The sequence below is a fragment of the Rhinoraja longicauda genome, chromosome 30, assembly GCF_053455715.1.
Source record: "Rhinoraja longicauda isolate Sanriku21f chromosome 30, sRhiLon1.1, whole genome shotgun sequence".
NCBI classification, from domain to species: domain Eukaryota; kingdom Metazoa; phylum Chordata; class Chondrichthyes; order Rajiformes; family Arhynchobatidae; genus Rhinoraja; species Rhinoraja longicauda.
Window position 1 is genome coordinate 21,597,327 of NC_135982.1, and position 11,878 is coordinate 21,609,204.

Here is an 11,878-nt window from a genome sequence, read left to right on the forward strand (position 1 = left end):
GCTGACAAGGTTTTTCACTGTATCCGCGCCAGGGCACCCTTTGTTCTCCCCGCTCCCCCAGCAACCACCACCGCCCTACACCCCCCCCCCCCCCCCCCCCCCCCGCCCTACACGCCCCCTCCCCCGCACATACCACCCCCCCCCCCCCGGCACCCACCCCCCCCCCCGCCCACCCCCGCCCTCCACGCCGGGTCCTACTCGAATGCAGTACAGTTGATTATTGGACGATTGTTTTTTTTTGGCAGCAGTAGCTTGTTGATTTAAATAGACACAGATACGCACGAATTGCTGGAGTGACTCAGCGGGTCAGGCAGCATCTCTGGAGGAAAGGAGTGGGTGATGTTTCGGGTCGGAACCATTCTTCAGACCGGACGTTATCTCCTTCTTCGGTCTGAAGGAGGGTTCCCACCCGAAACGTCACCTCTCCCCTTTCTCCAGCGATGCTGCCTGACCCGCTGAGTTAATCCAGCATTGTGTGTCTGCGGGAAAACCCAGCATCTGCAGTTTCTTCCTACACGTTTAGGCACAAATACGGTGAATCTAAAGTGAAGGCACGCCTCATGGTCCAATTACTCAGCTGTTTATGTTCACGACATCATCACGATTATTTCACTCCATTGCCTCACACTCATCTATCCGCCCTAACGACATTTTCCTCAAATGTTTTCGTATGGATATGCAGGGAATGGGGGGATATGTATAATGAGCAGGCAGATTAGATTTGTACTTGGCATCATGTTCAGCACAGACATTGTGGGCCGAAGGGCCTGTTCCTGTGCTGTGCTTTTCTATGGTCAGCCACCATTTAGCCATCCGCAAACGGAAACATGTTCTCCAATCTACCCCAGCGAAGAATGTGCTTTTAGAGTTCTATATTTTTCTCTCTTTGACTCTCTCTCTCTCTATCTCTCGCTCTCGCTCGCTCACCTCTCTCTATCTCTCACACACACACACACACACACACACACACACACACACACACAAACCTTTTAGAGCTTTTATTCCTGGGAGTTTGTGTATGTGCCAAAAAAGGCACATACACAGAAAAGGTGTCGAACAAGGATAAAACGTCAACGCGCTTCTTCCAAATGACTACCAAATCTGCCGGTAATCTACACTCTGATTATTTAATGTTGATAGTGATGTTGCGACTTTAAGTGCCACCAGTAACATGGTGATCAAAAATAATGTTTTCAATGGGTTTCATCTGGGTTGATTCCGACTAGGCAATGATCGATGGCGAGGTCGATAACGGGATAATTCGTTTTTGGGTGTAAAAACATGCACTGTTTCGAAATTGTCTTTAGCTTTCTCTCGCTAAAAGATGCAGGGGAGCCAGGCATGAAACACGGGGACCTATTAGCACTAATCTGATAACTATCTGATTTTAGAGTCACCACCTATAGCCAGATTATTAGTTGAGATCGGCGGGTTACTAACACAGCAACACTGCCAGTGTGTCCACTGATTGTTGGAGAATATTAAATCACACAAGTTGTCGGAGGAACTCAGCGGTTCAGGCAGCAAATGTGGAGGGAATGGACTGAGGTTGTTTCGGGCCGTGACCCTTCTTCAGTCTGCCCACTCCCTCAACAGACGCTGCCTGACCCGCCGAGTTCCCCTGAACTTCGTGTCTTGCTCAGATTCTTGGTTGCCAAAAAGCTTTTGAAAGATAAGGATCTAAGATAGGAAGGATAAAAAGCTTGAGACGGAATCTAAACAAACAACCTTTATTCTTCTAGATATAGAATTAATATTCCAACAGTTTTCTTACAAAGCATTTACATACACTTATATACAAAGCTAATAGGGTCTGGACCCGAAACCGTCACCCATTCCTTCTATCCAGAGATGCTGCCTGTGCCGCCGAGTTACTCCAGCATTTTGCGTCTATCTTCAGCATCTGCAGTTCCTTCCTACACCTGTTCAGTGCACGCTATGTACAGCGCACAGAGGATAAGAGAGTTACCAGGGCCGCCACACCGGTTCCAAGTCAGGGGAAGGTACACGGTTAGCGGGGGGTTTAGTCTGGGGCAGCGATGGGCGCGGCGCCCTGTTCTTGTGCGGGGGTCTCTGGGCTGGAATTTTCAGTCGACGCGATGTCAGCTACTTGCTGCTGGCTGCTGTGTCGAAGCGTGGGGGCCGATTCTTTGGCACGGGGCCACACGGTTCGCCTTGGGGCTCGGCCGCCGGGTTGACGAGAAGACGGCCTTCGGTTCGGCCGCCGCTGTCCCACCGCGCCGAAGCCGGAGCCCGAGAAGACGGGGAAAGCGGTGACAAGGTGGTTGAGTACCCCCAGCCGCAGGTGCTCCTCTGTGTCCTTGCACCGCAGCAGGTACTGGCTGACTGCGTTCAGGCAGCTCCTGATCCCGCCTGGTACTGCGCACGCCGTCTCTGGACATCCGCACCCGCCCCTAAACACACACACACTCTCACACACAGTCAGGGCCACCGCGCCAACACCCCCACTTATATCCTGAACACAACACGTCCTAACTTCAGAAGACAGACACAAGATACGGGAGTAACTCATCGGGTCAGGCAGATCTCTGGAGAAAAGGAATAGGTGGCGTCTCCAATCGAGACAAATTCTCCAGAGATGCTCCTATTGGGGGGGGGGGGGGGGGGGGGGGGACATCATTCCCTCGCATTTTATCCCGCAAAAATACCCCTTTAAATTCTTCCCCGCAGCGCAACTTCGATTCCCGGTCTGTTGGTGCGCGCAATGTGATGATGGACACGGCTGGCGAGGGAGGGAGGGAGGGAGGGGACGGGATCAGCTCCTCAGTCAAAGCAGAGATTTAATTAAAGTAGTCGGTAATAAGCAGGATTCACCCCGCCGGGGTCACAACGCCTGATCATAGCTGACAGTGCGTTTGTATACACTGGAATTTAGAAGGATGAGAGGGGATCTTATCGAAACGTATAAGATTATTAAGGGGTTGGACACGTTAGAGGCAGGAAACATGTTCCCAATGTTGGGGGAGTCCAGAACAAGGGGCCACAGTTTAAGAATAAGGGGTAGGCCATTTAGAACTGAGATGAGGAAAAACTTTTCTCAGTCAGAGAGTTGTGAATCTGTGGAATTCTCTGCCTCAGAAGGCAGTGGAGGCCAATTCTCTGAATGCATTCAAGAGAGAGCTGGATAGAGCTCTTAAGGATAGCGGAGTCAGGGGGTATGGGGAGAAGGCAGGAACGGGGTACTGATTGAGAATGATCAGCCATGGTCACATTGAATGGCGGTGCTGGCTCGATGGGCCGAATGGTCTCCTCCTGCACCTATTGTCTATTGTATTCGGAGATGTCAAGATTCTCCCTGTTTTGGCAGGAACTGGAATCTATCTATTTCTCTTTTTCTTTTTTTTCCTCTTTTTCTTTCTCTTTCTCTTTCTCTTTTTCTTTTTCTTTCTCTTTCTCTTTCTCTTTTTCTCTTTTCTCTTTCTCTTTTTCTCTTTCTCTCTCTTTCTCTCTCTCTCTCTCTCTCTCTCTCTCTCTCTCTCTCTCTCTCTCTCTCTCTCTCTCTCTCTCTCTCTCTCTCTCTCTCTCTCTCTCTCTCTCTCTCTCTCTCTCTCTCTCTCTCTCTCTCACACACACACACACGCACACGCACAGACTCACTCTCAGTCTCACGGCGAGGACTCGGATATCCTTTATAATTAAAGGAATCAGTGAACCAAGAGTGGGAAATGGAACCGATGCAAATCTCACTGGACGATTGTCCGGATTTGCTCCCACCTGCCTCTGTATCTGTTGGCTAAGCCGCAGGTCGCGTTAAAAGCAGAGCATCTCGTCTCAATATCAGTTTGGGACGAGTGGATGGAATTATTGAATATTGAGGGGGGGGGGGAGAAGGAGAGTTGTGGGATTTTCACACGGAGGCTGATCGGGGTGTGGGACTCGCGCCTGACAGTGTGGCGTGGCAGTGGAACCGGCAGACAACACTCACCCTGTCGAGAACTCTGCAAATCCCTCAGATGTTTCACTGTTAATTCCAGGATGTCAGCCTTTTCCAGTTTGCGTTTCCTAATCTGTTGCGTAAAAACGCGAAGGGAACAAATGAGAGGGGCAGGGTACTGAGAGGAAAAACACCCCAGAAAAGAAATTCAGCACTCCGAGTTCACAAAGCACGGTGGCGCAGCGGTAAAGCTGCTGCCTTACGGCACCAGAGACCCGGGTTCGATCCTGAATAAGGGCCCCGTCACACATTCCTTCTCTCCAGAGATGCAGCCTGTCCCGCTGAGTTACTCCAGCTTTTTTTGTGTCTATCTTCTGACTACGAGTGCTGTCTGTACCGAGTTTGTACGTTCTCCCTGTGACCTGCATGGATTTTCTCCAAGATTTTCGGTATCCTCCCACACTCCAAAGACGTAGGTTAATTGCCTTGGTATAAATGTAACTTGTCCCTAGTGTGTGTAGGATAGTGCTTGTGTACGGGGATCGCTGGTCGGTGCGGACTCGGTGCGCTCTAAAGTAAACACTTGGGCAGAGTTGACGCGGCGGCGGGGAGGACGTGGACAGGCTAGGTCCTCACGTTATTTGAGTAGTGGTCTTCCAGCAACGTCTTCAGCTGTTCCAGGCACTCGTTGATCCGAGCTCTTCTCTTTTTCTCCATCAGCGGCTTTGAAATCTGCAAACAACATACACGTTACTTTCTTTGCACTTTTTCACAAACCGACACTTGGTAAATCGAAGACAGACACAAAATAAGACTGAGTTGGAGTTACTCCAGCTTTTTGTGTCTTGTCTTTGACACAAACCAGCATCTGCGGTTCTGCCTGTTCCGCTGAGTTACTCCAACATTTTTGCAGTTCTTCCCCACACACTTCATAAATCGGCTGGATTCCAGCAAATCTCGTACGCACCTTCCTGTGGCCGCAGGTTTGTGTGGCAACTGGGAGCAAGAACCGCCCCGCCTGCTTGATGGTATTTTTCATTTCACACTCTTTCCTTCTGTTTTCTCCTTATAGTTATATATATTATTTTTTTCTGTGTGTACTTGCTCCGCAAGAATAGGTGAGCGGTGAAATACCCGGGAGCGCCGTTGGCGAGGGGTTTATAAAGCATCGCTACTTTGCATCTGAATGCAAGAGTTGCCGCCAGTGGAACGCCGGTCGCCGCAGCTGCCCGCGCCCATTGTAACGAGAGAGAGATTCTTTCATCATTATTCCTCCCCACTGGATTTGAAACACGGACCAATGGTCACTTGGTCAACCCTTTGCATTAAGTGTCCCTTCCTGAAAGGATTCTTCTCCATTAATCAACGTCCAGCAAAACATGCAAGTCATAACCAATTATTAATTAAACGCCAACTGATCAAAGACAACGGGAGATTCAGTCCCCAACGTTTGAGGCGGAAATAAATGCGATTTTAAGAATTATTTGATTCAAATTCCCATAGGATTACTAAAAAAAGAAATCGGTGATACTTGGTGCACCAACTTTTGCAAATAAATTAGTGCACCCCTTTTAGGTGAAGTGGGGAAGATTTAATAGGAATCCGAGGGGTAACATTTTCACACAAAGGGTGGTGGGTGTATGGAACGAAGTGCCACAGGCGGTAGTTAGAGCGTTTAAGATCGATTGCAATGTTTAAGAAGCATTTAGACGTGTAGGTGGACAGGCCAGGCTTAGAGGGATATAGACCAAACGCTGGTAGGAGATGTGACATGTTGGACGGTGTGGACAAGTTGGGCCGACGGGCTTGTTTCCACGCTGTATCGCTCTATGACTCTAAAGGAGGTGCATTATGAGAGGCCAAGATTAATAAAAAAGCAATGGCGGAATGTTGCTCTGTCCACAGCGCCGCCCGTCTCCAGACAGATACTTGTGTGTAACTTTGATCAGTTTAGGTTCAGCGTTGACAAATGAAACGCACCGTCGGAATCCGCATCTTGGGCGGCGGCGACCCTCCCGCAGCGGAAAATGAAGCGAGATATTGGTGGTGCTGTGTGTGTGTGTGCGGGTGTCAGGGCGGTCGGGGCTGGCGGCCAGTGAGTGTCATAGTGGGGATGCTATTCAACGCTCATTTCTCGCTCTGTAGTAAATGGCAAATCCGTTTCACGCTCCGCGCTCAAAGCCAGCGCCGCGCTAATCGTCTCCATGTCCTGACACAATCACAATTTTCTGCTCAGGAATCTCACAGCACCTCCCGCCCGCCAACAGCCGGCATCAGTCCCCGCACAAGTCTGTTAACTGTCTCCTCTCCTCGTTGGGAATGCGTTTTGGTGTTGGATTGGGTTGGGTTGGACACGTTTTAAAAATGAGGTTGGCCTCATTTGATTGAATCACCCTGGCCCGGACCCGCATCGCTCGCCTTCTGGTCTGGGCAATTTATAAGTCTTTTAAATCTTACATATAAACAGAATTGTCAATCTAGTATTCCCTTTAAAGGCGTCTAAAAAGCGAGAATCGCCCAATGAAAGGCCAAATGCGCAAACATGTCCGAGTCAAGAGCATGACTAAACATAGTTTCGAACAAGTTTAGTTTAGAAAAAATAGTTTAGTTTAGTCAAGAACATAACTCTGACTCTGTGTTCACTCATTAGCGACAAACGTTTACGACATTTTTATAAAACAACAGAATTTCACCGGCAGGAAGATGAGGCAACTCCACCAGGATCGGATAATTGGGAGTCTACGAAGAGGTATAAATCTTGTCAACACAATTAGACATTATTCCTCTGTTTACGGATTGTTTCATGCGGGCGGAGAGACTTCCATCAGCGCCCGCATGGAGCGCCGACATGTCCGGAGATGAAGACAGACATAAACTCTTGGCGTAACTCAGTGAGTTAGGCAGCATCTCTGGAGAAAAGGAATGGGTGACGTTTCGGGTCGAGACCCTTCATCAGACTGGAGAAGAGTCTCCACCTGAAAGTCACCTATTCCTTTCCTCCAGATGCTGCCTGGCCCTCTGAGTTACTCCAGCAATTTGTGTCTATCTTCTATGTAAACCAGCATCTGCAGTTCCTTCCTACACGTTTTGTCCGGTGTTCAAATTGTCCATTCACCTCGCTCCGCCAATAGTTAGAAAGTCCACCTTCTTGGCCAATCCCCTTGTTCACTGATCACCTCCTCACAGGCGATGTATCTCGGCTTTGTGTTGGACCGACTGCCCACAAGATCTCAGTCTGCCCCCCCCCCCCCACCACTCACCCACCAGCCTCTGAATGATACATTTGCCCTCATCTGAGACCCCAGTCGCCTTCCTCTCGCCGGCAGAGGCAGAGAATAGCGCGTTGAGACACTCCCGCTCTCTCTCTTGTCAATGGAGTAGGCCATTCGGCCCTTCGAGCCAGCACCGCCATTCAATGTGATCATGGCTGATCATTCTCAATCAGTACCCCGTCCCTGCCTTCTCCCCATACCCCCTGACTCCGCTATCCTTAAGAGCTCTATCTAGCTCTCTCTTGAATGCATTCAGAGAATTGGCCTCCACTGCCTTCTGAGGCAGTGAATTCCACAGATTCACAACTCTCTGACTGAAAAAGTTTTTCCTCATCTCCGTTCTAAATGGCCTACCCCTTATTCTTAAACTGTGGCCCCTGGTTCTGGACTCCCCCAACATTGGGAACATGTTTCCTGCCTCTAACGTGTCCAATCCCTTAATAATCTTGTACGTTTCGATAAGATGGAATGGAGGGTGACACGAGAGGGAAGAGTCGACGTTAGGGGAGGGAACCCCGGTAGATCAGGGAAAGTGAGGTAAATAGTGCAGGGTGGAGTATGTGAGGCGAGTGGTCGGACGCATTAATTAACGTGTCTTTGCAGCTATAGACAGGATTCAGTGTCTGCACAGACGGAAAACAGACCTGATTCTGGTTGCACAGAGACTGCCAAAGGGAGCCAACGAAACAAATAAGATGGTATTATAGACGTTTTAACTCCTGATGAATAAATATTCCGGGACAGTCTAATTGTTGGAATTCTCTTAAAACTCCAGATTCCAGCACCTGCAGTTTCTTGTGTCTTGAATAAAACACAAAGTTCTGGAGGAACTCGGCTCTGAGTGGATAGATTGTGACCTGAGGAAGTGCGAGCCGCTGAGTTACTCCAACGCTCAGTGTTTGAAACGGAGATCGGCGCAAAATGCTGGAGTCACTCAGCGGGACAGGCAGCATCTCTGGAGAGAAGGAATGGGTGACGTTTCAGGTCGAGACCCTTCTCAGGGTACTCACTATTGTACCACTACCCCACTGACGATTGTCCAGAGATGCCGCCTGTCCCGTTGAGGTACTCCAGTGTTTAGTGTCTATCTTCGGTGCAAACCGGCATCTGCAGTTCCTTCCCACCACCACATAGTTTTTTCAAACGGTTGTATTGAACTCGTTGGAAGGTGAAAGTGACCCTCGGGCTGTAAAGGAACAGTTTCCCTTCTTGCTCTTTTTTCCCCCGCAAGAAACCCCCAGCACAAAAGGATCAATTTGCTGATCCGGAGCGAATCGGCGGGGCCCCGTTGCCCATATTAAATGTGACCCAGTTCCCTGACAACGGCCTCCAGCGCGGACGGCGCCTCGCAGCGAGGAAAATCGCAGCAACGCCTCCGTGCCATTGAGCTCCCACAGCCCCCAACCCCGCGGCCACGGGGAGGGACAAGTCCCCACCCGGACCGCGCAATCAACGCGGCAGCATCTCGCCACCGATCCACTGGGTACCGCGAGGAAAGTGGCGAGTGTGGAACGGGAGCGGGTTTGGGAGCGGGTTTGGCACGCGTCAGGCCTTTGACACAAAGTGGAGACCAAACACAAGCTCGATGGACTCTCCCGGAGCTTGTTTAAGTCACCCTAGTTTGATTAGAGGCATAAAGGGTGGGTCGGGTTGTGAATGGGCGAGGAAGCCCCAACGAGCCTCATTAACATCACACTGGGTGCGGGCACAGAGTGAAAGGGGCTGTGAAGAGGCAGTAGCGAGGTTGTAGCCGGCCCGGCACAAACACTTCATTGTCTTTGAGGCGCAGTTAAAATCAAGCGAGCGGCCTCCATTCTTAAACATGTGCTGCCTGCAGTTGTTGTGGGCTGATGTGGCGAACATCTGGCCCAGGAGATTAAAGATACCGAGCAAAGTTCCGGGCGAGGGCCGTGTCACTCCGCGCTGGAGGCAACATCTGCCCACATCCAGAGGTGCTGGAGAAACCCAGCGGGTCCGGCACCATCTATGGAGGGAATAGACCAACGTCGTTCTTCGGGGTCCATGCCCCCCCCACCCACCCAGATGCCACCCACCCGCTGAGTTCCTCCAGCAGTTTGTTTTTTACTCAAGATTGCAGCATCTGAATGAATGAACGATGAATGCTTTACGGTCACATGTGACAAGGCACAGTGAGATTCTTTGCTTATACACCCAAGGTATGCAAATAGTCGCCACATAAGGGCGCTGACAAAGTTACAAAGCACCCCCACGCTAACTTTGTTCTCCCCCTCCTTCACGGCAGTCTCCCCATTGTTCTTCCCCCCCACCAGCGGCGTCCACGCTCCATGTGGTCCGTCCTCGCCCGTCGTTAACGACCGCCGCTGGGTCAACTCCGGACACCTCCGTGGCACCGACCCAGGCCCCAGCTGCATATAACCATATAACAACTACAGCATGGAAACAGGCCTGTTCGGCCCTACCAGTCCACGCCGACCACTCTCCCTGACCTAGTCTCATCTACCTGCACTCAGACCATAACCCTCCAATCCCCTCCTATCCATATACCTATCCAATTTACTCTTAAATAATAAAATCGAGCCAGCCTCCACCACTTCCACCGGAAGCCCATTCCATACAGCCACCACCCTCTGAGTAAAGAAGTTACCCCTCATGTTACCCCTAAACTTTTGTCCCTCAATTCTGAAGCTATGTCCCCTTGATGGAATCTTCCCCACTCTCAAAGGGAAAAGCCTACCCACGTCAACTCTGTCCGTCCCTCTCAAAATTTTAAAAACCTCTATCAAGTCCCCCCTCAACCTTCTACGCTCCAAAGAATAAAGACCCAACCTGTTCAACCTCTCTCTGTAGCTTAAGTGCTGAAACCCAGGCAACATTCTAGTAAATCTCCTCTGTACCCTCTCCATTTTGTCGACATCCTTCCTATAATTTGGCGACCAGAACTGCACACCATACTCCAGATTCGGCCTCACCAATGCCCTGTACAATTTCAACATTACATCCCAACTTCTATATTCGATGCTCTGATTTATAAAGGCAAGCATACCAAACGCCTTCTTCACCACCCTATCCACATGAGATTCCATCTTCAGGGAACAATGCACAGTTATTCCCAGATCCCTCTGTTCCACTGCATTCCTCAATTCCCTACCATTTACCCTGTACGTCCTATTTTGATTTGTCCTACCAAAATGCAGCACCTCACACTTATCAGCATTAAACTCCATCTGCCATATTTCAGCCCACCCTTCCAAAAGGCCCAAGTCTCTCTGTAGACTTTGAAAATCTACTTCATTATTAACTACACCACCTATCTTAGTATCATCTGCATATTTACTAATCCAATTTGCCACACCATCATCCAGATCATTAATGTAAATGACAAACAACAGTGGACCCAACACAGATCCTTGGGGTACTCCACTCGACACTGGCCTCCAACCTGACATACAATTGTCAACCATTACCCTCTGGTATCTCCCATTCAGCCATTGTTGAATCCATCTTGCAACCTCACTATTAATACCTCTGTCGACTCGCGGGCTCCGACCTCCATTGATTGCTGCGCTTCATATTGAATCTGCTTGTGATCTGATCCGCGGGGGCTCCGGCCTCACCGACCACGGCTCGCTGGAGGCGTCTGCCGCAGGGGCTCACCGGGAAGCCCTCTCTTTGTCGCCTCCCCACCCCCACCCAAGACATCCCAGTTTGCCCTCTGTCTGAACTTTGCCTTCATGCCAAATCTTGAGCAAGCTTCCGAACCCTCAATACGAATTAAGGTTCTCCGTGTTTACTGAAAAAAAGACCATTCGGCCCACATGCCCGTTGGCGCCCTTTGAAAGAATTACCCAATTGTTCCCGAAATGGCATTTATCGACGTTGAGACATTATGTCATAGTTGTACAAGATTGACGAGGCTGCACTTGTATTTGTGGTCAGTTTTGGTCAACCTGCTTCAGGAAAGATGCCATTATGCTGGAACGAGTGCAGAGAAGATTTACGATAGAGCCCAAGGGCCTGAGCTAGAGAGAGAGCTTGGGCAGGCTAGTACTTCATTAATTGGAGCACAGGAGGCTTAGGGATGATCTTATGTCATTGTATAAAATAGGGCAAATCTTTTTTCCCAGGGTACTAGAAAAATCCCATCACAGGAGAATGATCTGCACTACAATAAAGGCCTTGGGTTTAAGTATAACAGGAATTTATAGTCTTTCCCATCAAATGTTGTCCCTTCATACCGTATTGAGTTTAATCATTCACTTACTGTTGGCAGACATCATAGGACCCATCTCCTCCAACATCTAGCCACGTTTACAAAATCCACCCAGATCCATACTGCAAGTCTATAATTTTTCTTCTGTTCAATAGACAATAGGTGCAGGAGTAGGCCATTCAGCCCTTCGAGCCAGCACCGCCATTCAATGCAAACATGGCTGATCACTCTCAATCAGTACCCCGTTCCTGCCTTCTCCCCATACCCCCTCACTCCGCTACCCTTAAGAGCTCTATCCAGCTCTCTCTTGAAAGCATCCAACGAACTGGCCTCCACTGCCTTCTGAGGCAGAGAATTCCACACCTTCACCACTCTCTGACTGAAAAAGTTCTTCCTCATCTCCGTTCTAAATGGCCTACCCCTTATTCTTAAACTGTGGCCCCTTGTTCTGGACTCCCCCAACATTGGGAACATGTTTCCTGCCTCTACTGTGTCCAATCCCCTAATTATCTTATATGC

General features: G+C 49.7%; 1 pseudogene; it reads right to left on the reverse strand.

Moving 5' to 3' along the window:
• Positions 1-1,965: 1,965 nt before the first annotated feature.
• LOC144607903 (transcription factor HES-1-A-like) lies at positions 1,966-4,934 on the reverse strand (annotated as a pseudogene).
• Between the last annotated feature and the right edge of the window lie 6,944 nt (positions 4,935-11,878).